Here is a 22,156-nt window from a genome sequence, read left to right as displayed (position 1 = left end):
TGCCAAATATAAATAGATAATATATCCAAAACCCCGTATCGTGTAGCTCCTACCACAAAAGAGAGGTGTAAAGAATATAGAAATCCTTATTTAAAAAAGTAACGCTGAAAAATGGCATCCACGTGCAGAATACAACATACAAGAACCAAGATATGCATCCAAAAACTGGTAACCAAAACCGGATCCTCCCATCCAAAGAACGATTAAATTCCCAACCTGGATGATCGAAAATGCCAAATGTTAACTGATGAAGGAAGTTATAAAGCCACAAATAACGCCAGTGTCCAGTGAGGAACCCTCCTTAACAGACACAGAAAAAATGGCGACGTAAATCCAAGATCTTCAAAACGCCAACAGCCAGCAAGAGGGGAAGTAGTATGCAAAAGAACAGCTAGCAAGTACGGCAGGTGCCAGGCAAGCAAGCTGAGTAGATCCAAAGAGAAAATATGCCAGCACCAGAGAAGATCTGAAAATTCAATATTTATTAACTGAAACTAGACCGGATTCAGCAATTGCTTTCTTCAGTAGTATATTACATGAATCCCAAAAAGTCACCTGCTTAAATAGCTTCAAAGAATCCGAAAAAGAATGACATCACTTCCTGTGGTTAGCAAAACCAAAAAATGAATGGATAATCTAAATAATAATACGGTAAAAAACATAATATATGTTAACATAGAAAATATAAAAAATATATAATGATGGTATTAATCAACTCTTAATAATTCATCTGTGTTCATATATATAAATAAAGTACAAATGTTATAATCATATATTGAACAACTGTACTAAAGAACATAATGATTGATAAGCATAAAATGAAAACCATCATTAGTGCCATAGTATAATGGGGAATGTCATCCAGATGTAATGATATCTCAAAAGAGATAAATCAAAAGTGTATTGTTGAATGAGGGATACTGGATGAATGTAAAAAAGCATTGATCATAATTTATCATTCAGTCCCGGAGGGAAAAGCCCCCCAAGTTTTATGATCCATCTTTTCCCTTTCTTGTTCAAAATGTCATGCCACCCTGGTTTGAATGATCGGTTACCAGTTATACGATCAATAATGATGAATGAGAATTTGGCAGTAGGATGCTTGGTTGTATGTCTGTATAATGCGTTAGTTATTCTATGGTTTCTAATGTCCCCTAGGTGTTCAGAAATCCTTATGCGGAACTGCCTAGATGTTTGTCCAATATAAAAGGCCTGACAGGTACATATGGCAAGATAAATTATCCAATCAGAGCTGCAGTTACCAAAGAATTCAATATTGTAAATATGGCCAGTATTTTTACTAGTAAAACTGGTAGTTTTAAAAATGTAACTGCAAAAGCTGCAGTGACCACAGGGGAATATGCCTATGAGTTTGTCCCCTGTAAGTGTCCTCTGGGTGAGTGTGTCATCCTTAATACTTGCGCTTTTATAGTGTGAGAAGTGAGAACCGAGCGGTCTACCCTTCCTATATGAAAAATAACACCGATCCCCCAGGTGGCCTTCCAAAAGAGGGTGTGAATTAAGTATGTTCCAATGATTGTTGATAATATTGATAAAATTTTTGCTATTCCTACCATAAGTAGCGATGAATCTGCATGTATCTGAATTTTTCTCTCTTGGTCCCGTTTGATATTGTAAGATATTATCAATAATCATTGGAACATACTTAATTCACACCCTCTTTTGGAAGGCTACCTGGGGGAACGGTGTTATTTTTCATATAGGAAGGGTAGAACGCTCGGTTCTCACTTCTCACACTATAAAAGCGCAAGTATTAAGGATGACACACTCACCCAGAGGACACTTACAGGGGACAAACTCATAGGCATATTCCCCTGTGGTCACTGCAGCTTTTGCAGTTACATTTTTAAAACTACCAGTTTTACTAGTAAAAATACTGGCCATATTTACAATATTGAATTCTTTGGTAACTGCAGCTCTGATTGGATAATTTATCTTGCCATATGTACCTGTCAGGCCTTTTATATTGAACAAACATCTAGGCAGTTCCGCATAAGGATTTCTGAACACCTAGGGGACATTAGAAACCATAGAATAACTAACGCATTATACAGACATACAACCAAGCATCCTACTGCCAAATTCTCATTCATCATTATTGATCATATAACTGGTAACCGATCATTCAAAACAGGGTGGCATGACATTTTGAACAAGAAAGAGAAAAGATGGATCATAAAACTTGGGGGGCTTTTCCCTCCGGGACTGAATGATAAATTATGATCAATGCTTTTTTACATTCATCCAGTATCCCTCATTCAACAATACACTTTTGATTTATCTCTTTTGAGATATCATTACATCTGGATGACATTCCCCATTATACTATGGCACTAATGATGGTTTTCATTTTATGCTTATCAATCATTATGTTCTTTAGTACAGTTGTTCAATATATGATTATAACATTTGTACTTTATTTATATATATGAACATAGATGAATTATTAAGAGTTGATTAATACCATCATTATATATTTTTTATATTTTCTATGTTAACATATATTATGGTTTTTACCATATTATTATTTAGATTAACCATTCATTTTTTGGTTTTGTTAACCACAGGAAGTGACGTCATTCTTTTTCGGATTTTTTGAAGCTATTTAAGCAGGTGACTTTTTGGGATTCATGTAATATACTACTGAAGAAAGCCTTGTGCTGAAACCGGTCTAGTTTCAGTTAATAAATATTGAATTTTCAGATCTTCTCTGGTGCTGGCATATTTTCTCTTTGGATCTACTCAGCTTGCTTTCCTGGCACCTGCCGTACTTGCTAGCTGTTCTTTTGCATACTACTTCCCCTCTTGCTGGCTGTTGGCATTTTGAAGATCTTGGATTTACGTCGCCATTTTTTCTGGGTCTGTCGAGGAGGGTTCCTAACTGGACACTGGCGTTATTTGTGGCTTTATAACTTCCTTCATCAGTTAACATTTGGCATTTTCGATCATCCAGGTTGGGAATTTAATCGTTCTTTGGATGGGAGGATCCGGTTTTGGTTACCAGTTTTTGGATGCATATCTTGGTTCTTGTATGTTGTATTCTGCACGTGGATGCCATTTTTCAGCGTTACTTTTTTAAATAAGGATTTCTATATTCTTTACACCTCTCTTTTGTGGTAGGAGCTACACGATACGGGGTTTTGGATATATTATCTATTTATATTTGGCAATTCTCTTTATCTTAACATATGGTGCTGGTACATGGGCCAACTAACTGGTGACAGTATTTTAAGGGTTGGCGCTACAGCGTTTTTTCGAAGCAGCTACTGGATTATGTTCAATTTGGACAGCTTACATCACGTTTCAGGTACTGTTTTTCTATTCTTTTGATATCTGATTGGTGACAGTATTTGAAGGGTTGGCGTTTCAGCGCTTTCTAAAGCAGTTACTGGATAATGTTCCATTTGGACTATTGACATCACTTTTTTGTTCTATTTGATTACTATACACTGCAGTACGCTCCTTTTTGCTATAGACTTTATAACATCTACATTTGGAGGATTGTTATCGACGGATTATCATTATTTCATGTGCTTATAACATTCGGGACCGACAGGGCCTTTGAATACATATTGGGAATGACATTATTTGGCAATCTGCATACAGCATTGTGCTGGTAACTACGGGACCCTATATACTTGTTTGAACTATTGTGAACAGGCACTATTGCCTGATACATGACTGTTTAGACTCCAGTTATAGCAATTTGGTGAATTTATCCTTAACTTCATAGATATGCTTTAACAGTTTAATCATACTATATTGATGTTCAGCTAGTAATCTATGCTCGATGTTTTGTTATTTCCAATGTAGATCATTGTACCTGTTCATACTTGACTATTAGTGGTTTCATTTATATATACATGTCTGTACTAGCTATATCTTTGTTATAAAAATAGCAATCACGAAGTACATAATCCCTTTTTATAACTTGTTTATATAGGAATTGTTTAACAGTTCTGGCTCTACGAACTTGTGTATAGGAAGGATTGAATGATTGTTTTTTATTTAATTATTATAGATTATTGTTCAAGCTTTTGATAGATTCTTTAAGTCTCACATTGATAAATGTATGCTTTAGCTACGTCTTGCTACTGTTGACACCACTCGCATTTCACAATATCTTTTTATATGGGAACTGCTTTATTGGTTCATGCATACTTGATGATCTTATGATATGTTTGATGCTTTCATCAGATCACATATAGTCTGCCTGACTACACATATTGGGTACTAACAATATATATACCTATGCATTTATAACACCAGTTGATCCATTACTCATGTGATCATTCTTAGGGCTTTTGGCTCTACATTGTAGGATTTGCTTGCATATATTTCTAGAAACCCCTGATATCCGTTTGGGTTCTTTAGTTGAAGTAACCAAGGATCTAATAGCTGATACAACCCACCCTTTTGAACAGGCACACTCATTTTTCAATTAGGGTCATGGTTTTCTAGCTGTGACTGATTAGTGTTTAGTAAGATACCGTTGGCCATTTTTTTGAGTGTATTCTACTATATGGTATAACAACTACATGTAAGCAACTTTACAGACATTTTACACTTGTCTAGGTCACTGTGAACCTATGGGACTAATTGTGGATTTATGAGGTATAACTACTGTAATTCCTAGGATGGGCTCATTCCTCATCCATTATTTGGCCTCTTATCATTCCCTTGTAATTGTATCTATCTAATGATCGGAAGCATTCCACACTGGATCACCTTTTGGTTATATACAGTCCTCTGTTCATTCTATCAAACTATATGAACAGTAACCTCTAAGGGGTGCCGACATCTTTAACAATAGATAGCAGTCCCTTAATTGATCGGGACATACACACTTGGTCTTATATTTTCTTTATTTAACCTGCCCAGGGCCTGTACTCCTCTGTGATCCAATGTGGTATTGGCTTGTGCAGATATCCTTCATTTGAGCATTAATAATATTTTGATTAATTTGCTCTGACAACTTCATATCCTGTGTAGTCTGGTTGCATTGCTCCGTTTCTTCAGTTCTATCAACTTATTGTCATGGATCTTCAGAAATTATTATCTGGTTTATGTTCTGACAAGGATGATCTTAAGATATTTGGAATTGGTATTGGTCCGACTGAAATTAATAATTTGCAAACAACTGATCCAGTTGATGGTTGCGAACATTTATTTCAGAAGTTAGGTAAACAAATCAAAATGCTGAGAACAAATATCTGGCACCATAAATTGTTTAAAGCATATCAGGTGCAGAAAATATCCCCCAGGGATTAAGATGTAAAATCCAACCACTGGTTGGTACACCAGATGATGTCCTGCTTAAGGATTGGCAACTAGCACAACAGGAGGCCGCCATGGCTAGAGTTAACATATTGGCATCATTCTATGAGAGAACTGTACATGCCAATACTCTGAAAGTGGAAAAAACTTGTAACAACCTCAAACGGTTTGAGGAAAATACTAATTTTCAAAATTGTCTGAGCAAATTATCAAAGGAGATTTCCACTTTGGAGAATAATCTCAAAAGCAAGAAACTTCACAAATTTGCCCGAGATAAGGAGGATTATGAGAGGGGCAGACAATTTGAGTCACAGAGGGGAGTTAGGTTCGCTCAGGGCACTAGGAATGATTCCTTTGTATGAAAAAAGAGGCCCAGGTCTATTCTGAAAAAGACAGGATTGAGTAACACCACCTCTGGTGAGGAATCCTCCACCACAGACACAGAAATATTGAGTACTGGTGAATCACCACATGCCAAAAGGGGAAGAACAACCGATGTCCCTTTTGGGGTAGGAAACACCGGGCAGGAAGGAAACATAGGGGTAACAAGTCTAGAAGAGTTATTCATGTCGATAGTAAAATAAATGAACCATGTACCAATGTGCTAAATATTTCCAAGCATGTTTTATCTGATGACCAATATTCTTTACTCAATAATGGTCTTGGTTTTATTCCCGGATTTTTCATTGATGAGAGTTCATTAGTATCTGATACTATAGACTTTTGTAGAAAGATTAACCTCAATTTGTTTTTCAAACAACAGGACAAATCTGATGATACTCAAAGATCATCTGATTTCAGATTTCACAAATCAACATTTAATCCTCCTATGGATAAACATGTTGCTGTATTTCAGCAGGCTGTAATAAAGGATATACACTTTCATTTTAGTTCAGAGGACAATAGGAGGCATAATCTTTCCAGGAAAGAACAACTAGCTTTATCACAACTCAAAAATAACACTGATATTGTCATCACTCCTGCTGACAAAGGGGGTGCGGTCGTTGTTATGGATACCGATTGTTATCGGGAAGAAGGTAATAGACAACTATCGAACCATCATCACTATATGAAAATGGATAATGACCCTACACCCAGTTTCCAACGTGAAATTCTGGATTTCTTGGAGCAAGCGGTTGAAGCAGGTATAATTTCAGATAAAACTAAAACACATTTGTTGGTCAAAGATCCTGCCAAGCAATATCTCTATTTACTACCCAAAATTCATAAATCTGTCCATAAGCCACCTGGCAGACCCATAGTATCTGGCATTGGGTCACTTACTGAACCCTTATCCGTTTTTCTCACCAAAAATCTCAAACAGCTATTACCACTCATTCGAGCTAGAATCCAGGATACCACCGAATTCCTGCAGATCGTATCTGAATCTCAATTAGAACCTGAATGGTTAATGTGCACCCTAGATGTAAAATCTTTATACACCAGCATTCCACACTGGGCGGGTTTAATGGCTTTAAAATTTTGGCTAAATAAATCCAATATCTACCCCCCAGGACTGAATACACTACTGGTATGCTTGGCTGAGCACATTCTTACCAAAAATGTGTTCTACTTTCAGCAGGATTGTTACTGGCAACTTCAGGGCACGGCCATGGGTGCCTCGTTTGCACCCATTTACGCGGATCTCTTTATGGGTTTTATTGAGGAACAGATCATTTATGATCCTATGCATAACATATATTTACCTGAGATTGATATATGGAGAAGATACCTGGACGACTGCTGGCTAGTGTGGAAAGGAGGTAATGACTATCTTCAGGAATTTATTGAGCATCTCAATGGGAATATCTGGGGCATTGAATTGACTGTGGAATATCATCAGAAGCAAATAAATTTTTTGGATGTTCATTTGTCAAGACAATCTGACAATACACTCAAAACTTCTGTTCACAGAAAATTCCCGCAATACAACACCCTTCTGCATGCAGACAGCCTCCACCCAAAACATATTATTAAAAATATACCTAAATCTCAATTTCTCCGGATTAGAAGAATATGTTCTTCTGAGGATGATCTCATTACATACCATGAGGACCAATCTAACAGATTTTTGTCTAGGGGATATTCCCCACAGATTATCAATTCTGCGGCCAATTGGAGCAGCAATAAATCCAGGGACTCCCTCTTACAATATCAAACGGGACCAAGAGAGAAAAATTCAGATACATGCAGATTCATCACTACTTATGGTAGGAATAGCAAAAATTTGATCAATATTATCAATAATCATTGGAACATACTTAATTCACACCCTCTTTTGGAAGGCTACCTGGGGGAACGGTGTTATTTTTCATATAGGAAGGGTAGAACGCTCGGTTCTCACTTCTCACACTATAAAAGTGCAAGTATTAAGGATGACACACTCACCCAGAGGACACTTACAGAGGACAAACTCATAGGCATATTCCCCTGTGGTCACTGCAGCTTTTGCAGTTACATTTTTAAAACTACCAGTTTTACTAGTAAAAATACTGGCCATATTTACAATATTGAATTCTTTGGTAACTGCAGCTCTGATTGGATAATTTATCTTGCCATATGTACCTGTCAGGCCTTTTATATTGAACAAACATCTAGGCAGTTCCGCATAAGGATTTCTGAACACCTAGGGGACATTAGAAACCATAGAATAACTAACGCATTATACAGACATACAACCAGGCATCCTACTGCCAAATTCTCATTCATCATTACTGATCGTATAACTGGTAACCGATCATTCAAAACAGGGTGGCATGACATTTTGAACAAGAAAGAGAAAAGATGGATCATAAAACTTGGGGAGCTTTTCCCTCCGGGACTGAATGATAAATTATGATCAATGCTTTTTTACATTCATCCAGTATCCCTCATTCAACAATACACTTTTGATTTATCTCTTTTGAGATATCATTACATCTGGATGACATTCCCCATTATACTATGGCACTAATGATGGTTTTCATTTTATGCTTATCAATCATTATGTTCTTTAGTACAGTTGTTCAATACATGATAACATTTGTACTTTATTTATATATATGAACATAGATGAATTATTAAGAGTTGATTAATACCATCATTATATATTTTTTATATTTTCTATGTTAACATATATTATGTTTTTTACCAAATTATTATTTAGATTAACCATACATTTTTTGGTTTTGCTAACCACAGGAAGTGATGTCATTCTTTTTCAGATTTTTTGAAGCTATTTAAGTAGGTGACTTTTTGGGATTCATGTAATATACTACTTAAGAAAGCCTTGTGCTGAAACTGGTCTAGTTTCAGTTAATAAATATTGAATTTTCAGATCTTCTCTGGTGCTGGCATATTTTCTCTTTGGATCTGCTCAGCTTGCTTGCCTGGCACCTGCCATACTTGCTAGCTGTTCTTTTGCATCATTGGCTTGTCACTGGGAACCCCACACAGTGTCTGTCATACCACTGTCTCATGTGGCACATGTCCAGTCAGGGATGTGATGGCAGTAACACATCCCTATCATCATGTACTGTCTGCAGTCCTCACACCATGCTTCTGTACACAGATGTGTATTCAGTGTGTAACACAGGGAACAAATGGTTGCACACTGACCAGTTCACAGATGGCCCTAGAGATGGGGGTCCCTCATGAACAGAGTACTGTCATGTCTGTATTATAACATGCAGACGAGCCATTACCACACACATGTTAAACAGGCAGCAGTCTCAATGCAGCATAGCTACACGCTGTAGTCATGTGTGGCACATCACCCTCCTGTCTTTAGGCTATTTCCCACTGTGGAAAATGATTGAGGTACATCCAGATATCATCTGTGATGCTGTGTCACAACACCACATCCAGATACCACTCGCAGTGACTGTCATGGCCAGATAACAGCATGTTTCCCTAGAATCTGATAGTGCACTGTGTTTATCATGTGGATGGCTATGGGAACACCAACACAGCTGTACCACATGCAATCAGCTAGAGGAGGACTGCAATAGGTGCAAAGGCCATCACCTGACCATTTCCATCACTTACAATACACATGCTGCTGTTGTGCAGGTGTACACCTTCACATCCACCAGAGTGTGTGTTGGTGGGACAGGCAAAGTACACCAGGAAAGAGCTTGGAGACATAACTATAAGCATCATCTGCCACACACTACTCATTACTATTACATGTGCATGACGTTACTACATGTGCCACAAAGGCGACATGTTGCTGTGCTGTAAGAACATATGTGTGTAGGTGAGTGACACCTGCAACAGATATAGTAGACATACAATAGGTGTGGCACTCATGTCTGTCCACGTGAACGGATGCCATTGTCACCACAACCACACTCTCTAATGGACACGCAATGACACCTTTGCCAGGGCCACAAATACACACTGTAACTACTTAGTTTGCCACACTGCAGTAATGCACAGGACCACATGCACCACAGGGGATACCTGGAGGTTCTATGGCCTAGGGCATGTGAAAGTGCTTGACAACTGTTGGTATGCTAATGAGGTTTATACTGGGAGTGACTATGATTGGGAGCATCACAACCCACATGCAGACACAGGTATGCATTGCTCCATGGGGGTGTAGTGGTTGGCTGTGCAAGATAGCTGTACAAGGCTGGGTGAGGGGTAATTCTTGGCATCGCGTCACCCAACAATGGTGTGCAGTGCAGGTGTGTAGTGTCTGCAATGTCACACACAGGTGGGTACTGCATTATCTGGCCTGACATCCTAGTTAACAATGAGTAGGGTCATAGCTTTGCAATGCATGCCATGTCTGCGTTTGATAGTCCTTCACATGGACATTGCCTGGGATGTGCATGTCCCACAATACTGTACAGTGACATGTACAGGTGTACCTGGTTTAGCAGATGCATGTTGTGTACACAGCCCGTTATACTCCGATATGCCAATACTGACCTGGTGTGGCGAAACCTGCTTATAGTGAGCAGGTCGGCCCTGCACCTGCATGGATAGTATGATACAGGTATTCTGTGGTGTCAGTGGCATGGGTCCATACAGGGCACATGTATACAGCATTGTCTGGCCTTTATGGATCACATTTGATGGCACCACATATGTTGCAGTCATTCAGTGTGGAACATAGTGAATGCACAATGTCCGCATATATGTGCCTATTGTACCGCTGTACAGGGTACCATGTCCTCTGCAGGCAATTGCATTCACACCATGCCTACTATCTGTCCTCAATGTGCATGGTACTAGCAACATAGCCAGATATCCTAGGCAAGTTTGTTTGTGCATGGCACATGGCTGCAGGACATATACCGGGTACTAGTAGGGCTGCATACTTAGTTCACCAGGCCTTTTGCCAGATGTATGGGTATGGCTTGCCAACACAGTCCCATGGCTGACTGACAGACTGACAGCTGTACTCCTCGTGATGTGGCCAATGTGTCATAAGACGGATAACATATAGGAAACCTACAAAACCCGCTCCCAATGATGTCCAATGGTAAGACAATCACGGCCACCTCTATACAGGCTCTGACAGACAAACACACACTTGCCATGTCCTGTATACCCCTTCCGTATCACACTGCAGCAATACGCATTTAGGGCATGCGCTACGGCGAATACTACAAAGCACTGTACTTGTCTCACGCATACAGACACACACACACACACACACACACACACACACTTGGCATGTTTGAGATTAGAACACCGATCTAACTACTTTATTATACTACAGCATTACACAGTTACAGAATGTGCTACCGAGATTACTGGGATACAGCATTCCCAGAGGTATATTTGTAGATGGGTGACATCATCGGCCTTGCGAAAGGTGGGTATAAGAAATGTATGGAGTGTGAGCAGTCTAAAAGTATTACTCAGTCCTCAAGCAAACGGGACACACACACACACACACACACACACACACACACACACACACACACACACACACAGCAAGCGTGGGACTAGAACACCGACCTAATTACTCTATTACACTACAGCATTACGCAGTTACAGAACGCGCTACCAAGATTACTGAGGCACAGAACTCCCAGAGGTGTATTTGTAAATGGGTGACATCATCAGCCTTGACAAAGCTGGGTATAAGAAATGTATGGAGTGTGAGCAGTCTAAAAGTATTACTCAGTCCTCAGGGGGACACACATACGGCAAGTGTGGGACTAGAACACCTACCTAACTACTTTATTACACTACAGCATTATGCAGTTACAGAATGCGCTACTGAGATTATTGGGCCACAGCACTCCTAGAGGTGTATTTGTAGATGGGTGACATCATCAGCCTTGCCAAAGGTGGGTATAAGAAATGTATGGAGTGTTGTTGTTGTTTCGGCTTTTCCCGGTTAGGGGTCGTCACATCGGAACTCCGGTCCGCTAATGATTGGCAGTAGATTTTTACGTGCCGAGTTGCCAGCCCTGATGCACAACCTTCAACTAAGGTACACCCATTCACGCATGTCTCCACACAGAAGATGCTCTAGCTGAGAATCGAACAGGACAACGTCTTACTGTGAGGGACAACGCTACCGCAGCACCACCACTGCAGTCCTATAAGAAATGTATGGAGTGTGAGCAGTCTAAAAGCATTACTCAGTCCTCAGGGACACACACACGGCAAATGACCTAACTACTTTATTACACTACAGCATTATGCAGTTATAGAACGCACTACCAAGATTACTGGGTAACAGCACTCCCAGAGGTGTATTTATAGGTGGGTGTCATTATCTGCCCTGCCAAAGGTGAGTATACTAATTGTATGGAGTGTGAGCAGTCTAAAAGCAATTTACAGTCCTCTGGCAAACGGGGACAGACATACACACACACCAGTGGTAGGAACGGAACACCTGCCTATTTACAGATTACTATTACAATACTACATACTTACGAGTTGCGCCACACAGACTACACATTTCAAGCTGTCATTATGTCCTTCTAGGAATGCGGACATCAACAGGGACGCTGACAATTAATGTACATACCTGTGAACATGTGTGTTTCAAGTAGGATGCCATCCTGACCTGCAGTAGGCCCATCTGTGGAATGGGCGACTACTACCACTATACAGGGTTACAATGGCCATGCCCATACAGAGAGGTACATAACCGACAAGGTGTCACTGGGCTTGCTCACACACTTAGTAGCACAGGGCTGTTCGGAATGCATTATGTGTCCATCTACACAAGGATATACTGGGCATGCTCATACACTTAGTAGCACAGGGCTGACTGGGATGCACTCTGATTCTAAACACGGAAGGCCACAGTGGCCATGTTATTACAGGTAGACGTAAATAACACATTGTAATGGGCTCTGGTGTTAGTAGTTGTCATTGTTAGCAGGAACGCTGCTCTACATATATTTGACACTGGTCTTTTACACAACGTCTGCTGTCATTCTGGGATGACATGGCTGACAGCAGACAGGCCTTTGACACATATCACATGCATCCATGATTCAAGGGAGTGGGGATAATACCCAAGTCACATCCGCCCACACAGTGCCATTCCAAGGCAAATGTCCTAAACACAGGATAACTCCCTGACACCTACAGGACAACTGCATTGTTTTCTTATGCTAACCAGTGCTAGATGTGTAGCATCCATAATCACAGCTGTTTACTGTAGATCCAACAATGGGGAGTACTGACATCTGTGCAGTGAGGAACACCTGGCTGATGGCTCTGTAGTGCACAATAGCACTACCACCATATACTTCAGAACCTAGCACTACCACCATATACCTCAGAACCAGACATGTGGGCCATAACACAGGTACAGACCACTCAAGGTGGTGTCCCCACATAGATAAAGGCCACTCACATGTACTGAACGGTACCCCCACGAAAGGCATCACAGATGTATCATGTGTAGGACACAGTGTCACATGCTGCATTCCAGGATGTAAACCTCAGACACCACCATGCCCTCGGACCACCAACACCCATCCATACATGTCGTAGGACATATAAGAGTACACCACCATGTGACCCTTGACCTGTGGACTGTACAAAGCTCTACATCAACTGTAGAGAGTACCCATGTACTGACACAGTTGCATCATGTGTTATGCAATGCAATGATACCACTGTCTTTAACCAGGTCAGCTGTACACATACCAGGGGCCCTCGGTACTTTCCACCATTAGCAGATTATTGTTGCTGTACACCAGTACACACCCTCATGTATGGATATGACATACATGTACCTGCTCTGAGTATGTACATGCCACACACACAACATACATGTAAATAGCATAGTTATCCTTTGTGCAAACAGGTGGCTACAGCCATTACACACATGCACATGGAATGTAGGTCCATGGCTGCTGAATGCTAACAGTACATAAGGTGTGATATCAATGTTGACAGAGGTAACATTCCCTCTGTACCGGTCACCCATTACAGCCATCATATTATACAACAGTCCATGTGTCATGTATGTCATTAAACATGTCCACCAATTGCAATGCCTACAAACATGTGCAAATGTCAGGATTGTAGGACCTACACACCTGTACATATAGTGTTGTGCATTCAGATAACATGTGTGTGCAGTTGCTGATGTATGCAGGTGACGTGTATCCTAGTACATCATGCAGTTGCAATGCAGCCTCAACATTGCCAACTGTATATGGTGATATGCTGAATGTACGGAAAGATGTACCTCAGGTATGGACAGATGTGTGGAAATAATGGTGGGGCATCTTTGCAGATGGATGTTTGCTGTGGACAGCTGACAGGTGTGTCACAAGCGGTCCTACAATAACCTGTGTAACCAGTAAGCAATGGTTTCGTTAATTGAAGGACATAACACACAACGTAGACGGCGGTCAGGGTGACAGCGAAGGTAAATCACTTGGCACCTGTTAATAGTTAAGACGTCCCGTGTGCATATATCAGCACTGTTGCCACAGGAAGTGTCAGTACAGTTTGTAATGTATGCAATACTGCTGTACGTCTGTCATACATATCATGAATTAGGCAGGTCTGAGATTCACAGTACTGGCATGTGTGGTTGTGTGTGTGTCCATATATGTCACGTATGGTGGGGAATACATCTCAATTGTTACCCACTCTCCTGTATACTAGTGTACACATCTGTACAGACTGCAATGTAGAAAGCAGGACATAGGGACGTGTATCTCACACATGTGAGGTGTCTGTATGTGTGTGACATAGGTGTATTCAATACTGAATGCCACAGTGTGTGTATGTAGGGCAATCTGGTCCCTGGGGTGAGGATGTATGTTACAATACTGAACTGATAAGACCCCTCCCCCCATCCAGACGATACATTCTACTATCCATGTTGATGTCCCCGATCTTAGGCCATACTGACTACCTGTACATGCGTATTCTCTGTGGCACGTCATGTAGGTGCACAATACTGTAATGATGATTTGCACATAGGCAGGGGTCCTCATCCCACCAGTAGCAACTGTGTGCGTGTGTGTGTTACTGTGTCGGTGAATCTGTGAGGGTGTGGGTGTGTTACTGTGTCACTGAATACATGTGTGTCAATACCCGAGTGTGTGGGTGCAGTTGAGTATTGGCATCCTGTCATAGGAACGTGTATTACTGATTCCCAATGAGGCATCACACTTCACACTTGCCTCTACCCTTGTAATCAACTAGACCACTCTCTTACCTCACCACTCCATGTAACCGTATCTGTGATGTCACCCTTTATGGAAGTCACGTCTGTAGCCACAGTAGCTTAATGCACAGCTATCATGCCCTAGGATCAGTAGACGTGTTTGGAACGTGGGACATTCTCACTGGTATGTGGCAGCTACACGGTGCATGCTGGTATATTCATACATACCTGTGAGTAGTCCACATTGACATATGGGACACTAACTGCAAACACTGACATCCACCGGCACATGCAATTAGACCTGAAGGAGGACAGCAGGACACCATGACCAACATGCAGTTACTGTTGCTACACAAGACACATACTGTTAACAGTACGAAATGCATTGTACACTTGTAGTAAATGGTATTTCTGCTGCCTGTCAACAATACTCAACAATTGTAAACTGCATGCATCTTCCTAGTCTGTTCATCCTGTGCATCAGACCATATGAGCACGTCCCTGCACCGATGGTGTGGATGCCAGGGATGCGGCACAGGCATCATATATATGCACAGAGTGATAATGTTTGCCAGAGGCCTAGGCTGCACCATTTGATGACATCATGTGCGTGGGTTAGGGCCTTTGATCTAATTGGGTGCATGTGGATGTTATGCATGTGTGTGCTGTGGTGCCCTACATATATTTCCATTGTGTGTGTGTGTGTGTATGTATGCACACAGCTCTGCCATGCGTCTGGCCTACACAGGGGTATTATTGACAGCTGCAGACTGTACAGGTGAGGTTTTACAGTTCACGGTGTCCGGCCACAGACATGTGACCTGTGCCTGTCAGGGGTTGCATGGGCACTAACAGGCAGAGGTGCAGATTGGGTACTGTCTGATGTCACTTGTCCACTGGAACCATGTCCCTGTTGGGACCATCCTGGGCCATGTGCACATGGCCTGCTGTGTCGTGGTATGGACAGCACAGCACCAGATGCACTGCTGCTGCTACCACCACTATGGGAGCAGACAAGTGAAGTAGCTCGTACATGTAGACCTGTAACAGGTGATGTAGCAGGCCTATGTCTACGTGCCCGATGCCTCACTACTACCAGATGTTCCAACACAGACAGCTACCGCTCGTAGATTGTCATGCCACGGTCAAAGACTCCAACCATGTCACCCAACCACCTATCCAAAGCTTCAGCAATCTGCTGTTGAGCATTTACTGTTGCCTGGATTTTGTTGTTTAAAGAATGGACAATAGCCCTCTGAAGCCTCTGATCTTCTCTGTTGTGCCATTCAGAATGTGCCTGTGCCTACATTACAGCCTGAAACATGCGTCTGGTGACACCAGCTGCTGCGCTCTGTCTTGCAGGAGCATGTTCGTCGGAGATCCTCCTATGAGCAGCACTGGCCACGTGCCTGTGTGGGGCACCACCAGTCAGTTGGCTGACACCATGGTGTGCAGGCACACCTTACTTGCCCCTACACTTTCCTGTTCCAAGCTACCACGTGCCAACTGTCCATCTATGGCCACTGGTGATGGGGTATGTGCAGGCATGGGATCTGTGTGCGGGGATGAGTGGGATATAGCTGGAATGGCAACCGATGGCACAGTTTCAGCCCCTGAAAACTCTGCCTGTGACTCAACCATACATTCATCATCACTGCTAGAGTCTGTGGGGACACTAACATCAGATGTACCACAGGAGGGCAATGCACCTACATCACCTGTGAGGGCAGACAAGGACTGTACATTACAATCTATGCAATAGACACACACACACATGCATGTGATATGACAGAAGGCATGCAACATGCATGTGATACGGCAGACAGCATGCAGCGCAGACAATAATAGTGGTAGTTATCATACATCCCTGGGTTGCACACAAAAGCATGCATGTGTCACAGCAGATGGCATACAAATTACACAATCATAGTAGTAGTTAGCATACATCCTTATGTTACACCATGTAGACCAGCACAGGTTAACAGTACACCTGCCTGATGTGTGGCATATGACCTTGACAATCACATGTAGTATGACATGTGATCTGCTGACGTGTGCAATGACATGCATACATGTTTAACACAATGGTGTCCTGTCAAATATACAGTGGGGCAATGGTGTCCCAATGCAGTGTTGTCTGTCCGCCCTACAGATATACTGCACATTTAGCTGATGTGCATGGCCATTGCAGGGAATCATGAGGCGTCTCTATTGCTATACCGTGTGAGTTACAGACACAGTTTATAGCCATGACTGTGTTCATATATACTGTGGAATGTGACCCACGTCACTGAGGTGTATACACACTAAACCATGCTGTGGAAGTTGTGAGACAGGTCACTGATGGTTATACGGATGACACCCCTGCACATCTGCAACCATACTGCTGCTGCCTGGCAATTATGACCAGACATGGATTGATGTTATGCCCACACAAGATGTGCACAGGCCTGTAGGATGTCTAATGTTCTACATCTACAATGTAGCCATTACACAAAGGCCATAGTTGGACCATGTGTAGCCATTGTATGACAGGGTGATCACACAAGAACATCACGTCTACTGTGTGTGTTGCTATGTCTCTGGCCATCCTCCATGGCCATGTGTGTACATGTGTTGCCCAAATTATTGTGACGGGCATCTATTTCACATGTCTGTGTTGTTCCATATGGCATACATCCATAGATGTCATATGCTCCACTGACAACAGGGTTATGCAGACAAAGGGTGGTATGTGGGATATGTTTTCAGGTTAGGTAGGCAGTGTTGCAGCCAGGTCACTAGATGTCATGGACAAGTCACATTGTGTGACATTCATAGCAGCGCTATGATCAACACCAGTTAATCCTGTGGGCTGGCCATACTCCAGCCCACTGTGTAGTACTGTTTGTATTCCTCACATGTGTAGTTCTGATCTGTAGTACATGTCCCTACAGTGAACAGCACCTCCACCATTGTATGCACAGCTGTCCACACATCTGGCAATGACAGTTTGCGAGGATTCATGTCGGTGAGATGATTCACATAGTTTGCAAGTGTTGCACATGGGTAGGCATTGTGATGCATTGCAGGTCAGACCTGTATATTGTGACAGGACCATACATTATGTGTACATGTTGTAAATGGCCACATGGCAGACAGATCTGTGCATTACGATTCCTGACGATTCCTGATAAATAATAACAGTCTCACCTGCAACGGGCTGCTGTCACAGCGGAATGCCAGAGGTACCTAAATTGGAGTAACACAGCAGTATGAGCATTATCCACGCCTGTATGATGGCTACAGGGCGCAATGTGCATGTTAACACATACACCAGTACATTAGACTGTACTATGGTGTATGCACATGTGTGCATACACAGAGTAGCATACTATAGTATGCGGCATATATGTATACATGCCTTGCATATGATGTTACATTACATATTGTACAGTGATACATGCAACTATATGGAATATAGTTGTTATAGGTGCAGTACTGACTTAACAGGCAACTCCAGACTCAGTGGTCGAGAGACACCCACCTCTACAATATTGGCTAAGGCTTGTGGATGTGGTTCTGCAGGTGTCCCCAGGTTGGCCAGTAGCTCCTTGGTATGTGTGAGTGGGGGCTGGGTTGGTGGTCCACCATCTGTTGCACCTTGTTCCCTGGCAACTGCATTTGCACGCTGTTTCACCCATCTAATGAGGTCTGTACAGTGTCTGCGCACCTGCTTGTATGTGCGGTTGTGGCCACCCACATCATTAACCCTCCTGCGAAGTTCCATCCACAGGGCATCCCACTGCTTTGCATACTGTGGCACATGGCTGAATAGGATATCATGATTGTCAGGTAGGTATGGGATGAGGGCCTCATCCTCCAAACGGGTAAAATGGGGTAGCCTTGCACGCAACATACCTGGAAGACATAATGATGGAGACAGGTCACAGTAACTCACAGAGACATACAGAGCTACAGCTGAACATACATGTGTATCGCATTTATTACATTTAAACAGTTGTATTTGCAATCCTACATGACACTGACGTGTTTGTGTTACACACGTGACACTCAATGGTGAATGGATATTATCACCATATATGTGTGTCTCACCTGATTACATTGCTCATACTCCATATGGATGCTGTCTTGATGTGGGCATGTCTGTTTGCCTGTACTGATGTTCCTACCTATCAGCACATGGCTGAATGTGTCCACATTAATGCATTCGACCTTGATGCTGTGTATATGTCACACATAAAGACTTACACTGTCTTAACAGACATGACCTGTGACTCTGCAGACTTGCTCACATATGGTTTTACATGTATGTGTTCTGCCATATACATCTACATGGCACTGTACAGCAATTCAACATCCTGCCATGTATCACCTGTGTTGCACATGTGATACATATGGGACACTGGCTAGCCAGATGGTATTTGCAAGGATGCATATCAACTATAGCAAGTACAGTCAAAGTCAACTAGTGGGCTATATGCCATGGGCCATGTATGAATCTAGATGAAAGGTCACCTGACAGTAGCCGACAGGTGGGTCTCTTGGGGCAGGTGGAGCAGTGCCACATTACTGATCCACAGGGTTAATGATACATTTACCATGCAGTCATCACACCATGTCTGAGAGGGGAGCGATGTGCAGCTTTGATGGACAGGAATGCATAGTATGGCAGGACTATGTAAAGTGTATGGAACAAGGATCTGTCCAGCATGTGGAAGGTGGATGTCCATGAAGTATGTGTTTGAGATCAGGATGTGTACGTGTAGCATGTCCAACATCACTGGGTTGGACATGGATTTATTCAGTGTATGCATCATGCTACATAGTGAAGATGGGGAATGGGAAGGCTGGTGTAGGCCATCTGCACATGGCCGATACCCCTTAAAGGAAATATGTGATCTGATATGGGTCACTTGAGTGTTGTGTATGGCTGGACAATGATCTCTAAATTCATGGATGGCACCCTGTCATTATTAGGGTTGCCACATATTACTACCTGACATGTGTGGTGACGTAGCTATCACAGGAAAGACAACTGCCCAGCTGTATGCCTTACACACAAGTGTCCATTATGTTGACTGCTGCCTAGGTGGTAGTTCATGGGTACAGGGTTATTAACATAGGGGTGACAATACAATATGCAGCTGTCAGATTGTGGCCATATGTCACACACACCTCACCCACAAAGCCCCTTCTGTATGTTGTCCACAACACTCCTGAGTCGGCTATTGCTCCTAGGTCATAGTCATACGCAAACTTCAATAGGCAGATGCCTTCTGTTTGTCTGTGAGGTATGGACTACAATGAGGGGGAAAACAATTCATTAACCCTGACTTACTGTAGCTGCCACTGGTGTGATGAGCATGTATTATTCAGATACCTTCTGTAGTGTTGGTTCTGCCAGCAGTCCTGTTGCAAAACACTTCTGTTACATAGGGAATGTACATCTAGTATACAGAGTGTAGGTGATACACATTATGGGTGATGATGTCCTATGGTAAGGTTATGATATGCAGTGTGAAATCAACCCTACTGTCATCTACATCTGCACTGCTGACATCAATTATTTGATCAAGGTTCATGGCCTTCCAGACCAGACTCAGCAGGGTAGTAGTGCAGTACTTCCCATTATCAGTGGTGTATCCCCCTTTGTGGGTTGTGATACCTGTTGGTGTGCACCATTCAGTGTGTACACAGCATGACATGGAGCTATGTTTTACATGATGTGTATGTGGAGAGCATCTTGTTTTGCCATATGTGTATGATACAGCCTGTGATGTGGACAGGTCCCATGCAGCCTGAGTGCAACTTGTACCTGCATAGTTGTGGGTACAGGGGCCCTGTGGTGTACATGGATATATGCTTGTGTACCTGTTGGGGGGGGCCGTGTTTATGTTATCCAAGACCCTATCTGGATTGCTTATTCATGCTCAGCACTTGTTCAGAACTTGTAAGCACTACGTAAGCTAATAATTACTATAGCACTCAATGTTCCTCATTACCTAACGGCAAACAGGTTTTGTACATACTTTTCTCACTTACTTAGAATAAAATAGCTCTTGTACTCACTTTCCTCACTTATCTAGGGGAGAGTAGTTCTATATTCAGGCATGTCCAAGGGTCAACTGCCAGTGTTCTCATCTGTCTGTCTGATGAATCTGGACATTTTGAGGCAATGTACACATTGCCTCATGTACACAGAAAAGCCTCTCCCCCTACCACCCAGCACTACAACCTGTGAGAGATGCACTTATCTAGCCAAACTGGAGGTAAAGCTCACTCCAACCAAGCCTGACCCTGACAGTCATGTGGAGAAGGTAAACATTCGCACCACACCACACTCATCACATAGTCTCACTGAATCTACCCCACCATTAAGTGAGAAAACTACTCGTGTACCTACTCATTAGCTCAACGCTTTTTGGAATTCATAAACACCAATGCCCTGGATCAACATATCCAGACATCCACCAGGGGCAACAATATCCTAGACTTAGGCATTACCAACATGAGTGACCGGTGCTCCACACGTGAAGTCAACTCCTCGTTGGTCTAATCCAGCCATGAGCTGAACACCGTTGATATACACATCCTGCTCCCACCCCCCCATTAAAGGAACTACAGTATAATATTGTCTACAAAGCCAACTTCATGCTTCTTAAGACAGATGTGGTGAACATCATGACACCCATGCAAATGGACAATACTGTTACAACTGCTGAATCCTACACAAATGCACTCTATAAGCACTTACACGAGTGCATGGATTGTGCTATCCCAAACAGAACCAATATACTATACTCCTAATTAAGGAAACCAATATGGTGGTCCCCTGCCATAAACAAACTGTACTACAGGAGGAAGACACTGTTGCAAACGAGAGTACAATCCCATGTGTGGAGGAGCTCCCTGGTCAGCCTCAGTAAGAAGGTGAGATCCCTTATAAGATCCTCCAAAGCTAGCTATGAAAACTAAACCGCCACTAATTCCAACAATAACCACAAAGCATTCTATAGCTATGTCACATACCTCAATGTCAACACCCAGATCTGCTCTGAGTTACAGCACAAAGGCACGAGCATTACAGAACGAACTGATATTGGCAACATCCTGGCAGATGTTTCAGTGCTACCTTTCCCCCTCCCTTGCAAAGCTGCACACTCTAAAGCCAATATCACAGCACCATGTTCAATAATAGCCTCTCATCGGGCTTAGTGCCCCCTGAATGGCACACAGCAACAGTTATCCCACTCCACAAAG

The 22,156-nt window shown here is 42.4% G+C and overlaps 1 protein-coding gene across 1 annotated transcript in view; it reads left to right on the top strand.

Moving 5' to 3' along the window:
• Positions 1-22,156, top strand: part of LOC122797084 (vomeronasal type-2 receptor 26-like) — a 594,456-nt gene that overhangs the window by 495,598 nt on the left and 76,702 nt on the right. The window lies entirely within an intron of this gene.

The sequence above is a fragment of the Protopterus annectens genome, chromosome 3.part0, assembly GCF_019279795.1.
Source record: "Protopterus annectens isolate FY-2018-M chromosome 3.part0, PAN1.0, whole genome shotgun sequence".
NCBI classification, from domain to species: Eukaryota; Metazoa; Chordata; order Ceratodontiformes; family Protopteridae; genus Protopterus; species Protopterus annectens.
The sequence above is the reverse complement of the archived record's forward strand: the minus strand, read 5'-3'. Positions and strand labels throughout refer to the sequence as shown.